Genomic DNA, 5,429 nt, shown 5'->3' with positions numbered 1-5,429 from the left:
CGAAAAGGAGGAGAAGGACCTGAACCAGGGCAAAGGACTCCCTTGTGATCTTCGCAAACGTGTGAGTAAACACAAAACATCAGCGAAACATGAAGAAATTCCTCAAAACAGTTCGGCAACACGAAGGACAAAGAAGCAGTGTTAGTGTGGTGTGATGGAATGAACCGAAAAAAAAGATAATATAAAATATCAGTACAACGCACACACAAAACATCTCCAAGGACATCAGCTCGAGTCCTTGGAAACTCGGAAAAACCGTGGACTTTTGTCTCCATCTTCAGTGGCTAGCGGAAAAGTGCTGCGGAATTTGATAGTGTGACTTGGCGCGATCGTCCTGCGATAAGGATCGGAACGAAAAGGACATCTGTCGTGGGGAGAAAAAGGACTCCAAGGCAACGGTGCTTGAAGTGTGGGACTCAAAAGTGGTGTGAGAAGTTAAAAATCCATCCAGAAAGAGAGCCTATCTGAGATCGTGATCCAACCCGCGGCGTGTTGTAAGGATATCCGGAAGGATACGGGCCTGTAAGGTGACGAAGAAGTAAAGCAAAGGTGAGCTATTTTCCCTCCGTGTGCCATTGTGCAGTGAATGAGTCCTTTAGCTTTGGAAAGATGAGGGCAGTGAAAAAAGAGCGTCCTTGTTATGTCCTTTCGGTTCAATTTCCTTTTATGCCGCAATGGCGCCCAAAAGAATTCCCAAAATCGTTTGTGGTCTGCTTCGCGAGTTTTTATTCGAGTGGGGTGGGATAATGCTTCCAAAATATGTCCTTCATCAAGCAATGCTTCTCTTGCCGGCAGGCTTGTTTGAAAAATAAACGAGAAAATAGTGCGAATCAGATAGAAAATCTCAAAACAAAAAAGCGAAAAACCACGCGGCTCACCATATCAACCACGCTCCGGCACACCTATCAAACCATTAGATCAAACATATCCGCGAAGGGTGGTGGGTTGGCGATTTCCGCGCCTCTCCAAAAGCACAAAATAGAACAAAAGAAAACTCGCACGCTTTCCCACCCAGCGGGGGTCTAACCCCCATCCAGAGAGCCAAACAAAAAAAAAGCCCGGCGGCGCGAAAAAACGCATCGGCAGCACCTGTCGGCCTTGCACTGCGCTAATTGCCCGAGTCGCGTGCGTTATCACCGCGGTCGGTGGTGAAAATGGGCAGCGAAAAGGGCAAAAAGAAAAACACCCCACCGCACCGGCACGCCGAAAGAAAGCCAAACAAACCCGAAAAAAGCGAAAAGAAAAGCACGCTCGAAAAGCCTAACCAAGTTCGCGAGTGGTGTGATTTTTCCTTTTTATTTGACAGCACGCAAACAATCCGCGGCCCCTTTTGGTGATCCGTCGTTTGTTTGTTTTTTCTCTCGATCGTCGATTTTCCCGATCGGACCCCACATTTTTGGGTAGCTTTTTGTAGTTTTTTTTTGCCCTCCAGCGCGCGATCATCGCAAGCACAACCCGACCGGGCAGGGCAAGGATGCGTAAAAGATGCAACAAAAAACACCTTAACCCTCCCCGAGAGGAGGGGGAGTGGGGCTGGGCGAACAAACAAAAAAAAGGGGGAAGAAATGGGAAAACGAAACGCCCAACCGACGCGAGGTTTAATTAACTTCTCACTATACGCCTGTTTGGCTGCAACCGGCGATACACCACCGCGCCGTTGTGCACAGGCACATCTATAGTGTGGCGTTACGCTGGCTGTTGGCATGCAGGAATGCGAGGGGGATGGAAGGGAGAGGTGCTTAACATGATGCTGCACTCCACACAACCCCACCCGCGGACGACAGCAACCCGCGAAAAACCCGTCGCCCGCCGAACGAACGCTGGCCAGTTGTTTATATCTTTCGCGCACCGAAAACCCGTGTGTTGTTTGTGTGTTTTCCACGTGTGTGGGATGGGGTGGGTGTATGTTTGCGCTCGTGTACACTGCCATCGATAACTGCCGAGCGATGTGTGTGCCGTTGCGGCCGGTGGATGGATCAGGATTGGTTTATTTATGTGTTTGCTAGCGTGTGCCTACGCTCTGATGGCGCTACGTTAGCGGACCGGGGAGGGGGGGGGGGGGGGGGGCGGTACAAATGAAGCATTTTCCGGCGCCAAGACCTCACACGAAGCATCCTTTTTCCACACCCCCCGTGAGCCCTTCTTTCCTCCCCCCCCCCCCCCCCCCAAAACGACACGGATTGACACTTTCTTGCGCGTTTCCCGAAAGCAGCCCAACCCAACGCGGCGGTACGATGTGCTGATCTGCGAAATACCGCGTAATCAGCTTGCCTTAAATGCTCGCGTGCCACTCGCGTGCCAGTTGTGGGGTGGAGAGGGACAGGGGGGGGAGGGGTAGCGCAGGAATGAGGTGTCGAATACGTGGCCCAGGTATGCGAGGCTGTCGCGAATGTCTGATGCCGCGAGCGCGGAAAATTCCGCCACGCTCGTCGAGGGGCTAATTAATACGCACGCGAGCTCACATCGTGGGAAGGTGAGACAATGGGAAGGGTGGAAGGGTTGAAGCCGAGAAGGCATGCGTGTGCGTGCGTGCGTGCGTGCGTGCGTGCGTGCGTGTCAGTCCTGCGACCACCCGCAACAAGCGCGCTAGCCCTAAACCCATTTTCCCTCAGCTTCTGGGCTGGGCGAGTGGTGAAAAGGGGAAATGGAAAATGAAGAGAAACACATACCCTCTTCCCTCACCTCATCATCCTGCCCACGAGGGGCATCTTGCGGAAATCGACAGTCAACATAGGCCCTTTGCTCGCCACTGCCACCGAGACAGAGGCCCAGTTTTTCCCTGGACTCAAATGGTGGAAAAACACCCGACGAGGGGGCAATTTTCCCGGCCCGTGTGTGTGTGTGCGTGTGTGCTTATGTTCACGTACGCGTTCCGAAGCCGAATCCGAGGTCCCCGGTGCCCGCACACGGCGCACTGGTTGGGTTTATTTTAAATTTAATCACTCTCCGGCCATCGCGTGCCGAAAACGGTGCGTCCTCGTTTCGTTCGAGCGGCCACCGCCGGGAGCGTTTTTCCGGCGTTTTCCGCACGATTTTCCCGCGCGCTTTGCTGCTCGGGTTTCGGCTGATCGGTAAGTGAAAAGAAGCACACGCGCCCGTTCGCCCAATCCAACAATCAAACCTCAACAAAAGGAACCCAAGCGAACACCGTCGGGCCGGATGCTGGACACCGGGTAGCATCTGGCCGGGTTTGGTGACCAAAACGGAACGAAAACCGCAAAAACCCTTGGCAAAATCAAACCATAACATCCGGCGTCGTTCGAGGTGTTCTGTGCGAGATTTTCCGGGTGTGAAAATCGTGTATCTTGCACCTTTACGACGGTGCAAACGCTCAACGCAAGCGTGTAAACAAAAGGCGGACACTACAAGTGACAGCACGCAAACAAACACGTCAACCAGGTCCCCCCCCCCCCCCACTCAAGGTGTCACTAAGCTACCAGAAACACCCCCAATAATGGGGGGGGGCAGAAAGCAACGCGCCCATTGTTTACCAGGCGCGTATTCGTGTGCGGCCGAGCGTTAGAACCGTTATCTGCCACCTGCCAGCTGGTTAGCAGTAGAACGCATAGTAGACCGCTTTCTCACCTCATCAACCGCTGCTCAAGCAACGCGTCCAGCTCACGACCATCCCCCCGCACACCCAATTGGGGGGGGGGGGGGAGCGGCAACAACTAATAAACCCCCGGGTGAAAGGCTCCTTCCGGTTCCGGATGTGTCGCGGCAATGTCCTGCTCTCTGCCCCGGTTTACGACTCCCGAGGTGCAGGGAGAGTTGTGCAGATGCATGCAGATGTGCATCCGCCCGAACAGTGGGGGAAGTGGTTTAACACGTCCGCGAGATCCCACCAGGCCAGGACATCCGCCGGCAGGACAAAACGCCTGGCCGGACATCCTCCCGACAAAAACCTCGATATCCTTGCACAACCACGTCGGGCGGTGAGGGCAGTTGTACGGTAAACACACACACACAGACACACACACACACACAGTGTGCCGTGGTTTCGAGCCGCCGGACAGGATTTCCCACATGAGCCGAAAAACCGCAGATCCATCCAGGCGGAGTGTTTTTGTGCCGCCGGTTCTTCGCTTTCGTCCCTTTTTTTTTGTTGTGTGGCGTGTTTTGTGCCCCCGCTCGAGTGTCCGTTTTGTCGCCTCCTGTGCGAAAACCAGGACGCGGCATGTGTGTGTGTGTGCGTTGGTGTGTGTGTGTGCACTCTTTCACGTGAGCTCAACCCGCGGACAGATCGAAAATCCCAATCAAGTGCCACGGGAATGCCCTGAAGTGTCGTGTCCTGTCGCGTGTTGCCGATCGCTGGTGTTTTCCCGCTTCCTGTATTTCTATTTTTGTACGGTTTTTTGGCTCCGCTGCATTTGGGCCTCTTCATTTTGTGGCTGGCTCCGTAGCGAGGCCCCGAAAGCCTGGTAAAGTGAGCTGAACGCGTGTGCGCTTGGAGCCTGTTTTTTTTTCGTGGCCATGGAGTTAGCGAGATCAGGATTATGAACTGATTTGACGCGAGGTTAACATACCGAGACGCGCTGAGATTTCTTGCTTCCATGGGGAAGAGCTTGAAAAGTAATTTTGTATGAAACAATTCGTGCTCCATAATTGCAAGAATGTCACTGGTACATGTAGGTATATTTCGTGTGCTAGATCTGTGTTTCATTCTCGCACTGCATCTACACTAATGTCAACTACAGCATCATCAACCAACAACGTGAGCAGTTGCATGAGTATTGTGACCACATTTGTGTGTGACTTGGACACCTTGCGGTTACTGTGTTCAGGTGGACGTGTTGTTCAGGTGACATACGGTTACGTTTTCTTCTGGTTCGGTTTGGTTAAACCTCAATGCAAGTAAATGAAGCCTTTATAGGATGCGGTTATTCATCCAGGAACGTTGATATGTAATGTGACAAGTGACGCTTTGCTTCATAGTTTCTGTGCAAGCACCTTAACTAAATTATGATGGGGAAAGCAATAGCTGAAGAAGTTTTGTTTTCCTAGCAATGGATTAGTTTTCTAATATATTAGCTGGGAATTTTACAAAGATGAAAAAGCCTTTGGAGCAGATCTTTCATAGGCTTTGACGAATCCCGCCGGCCTAATGTAGAGATTACCTTCTCAAAAACAATTGTGTCGTGATTGTTGGTGCAATCCAGATAAAAAAAATAGATTATGGATTGCTCTATCATATACCTTTATAAAGGTGGGTTGATACCGAATGTCCTCCTCCAATAAAGTGGGTTTCAACTGTTAATTCAAGATAGTCCGATGCTAATTCTGAGATCCAGAGTAGTCTGTACGCAGGTGTTCGATTTGTTTGACTGATTCTCCTTGTGATCCTTTCAGACAGCTGTCCGATTTCTCACCTAAGCAGAACTAAGAGGACTTTACCTTTTCACCTTATCCTTGCAGTGTTTGCACCCAGG

The sequence above is a fragment of the Anopheles nili genome, chromosome X, assembly GCF_943737925.1.
Source record: "Anopheles nili chromosome X, idAnoNiliSN_F5_01, whole genome shotgun sequence".
NCBI lineage: Eukaryota > Metazoa > Arthropoda > Insecta > Diptera > Culicidae > Anopheles > Anopheles nili.
The sequence above is the reverse complement of the archived record's forward strand: the minus strand, read 5'-3'. Positions refer to the sequence as shown.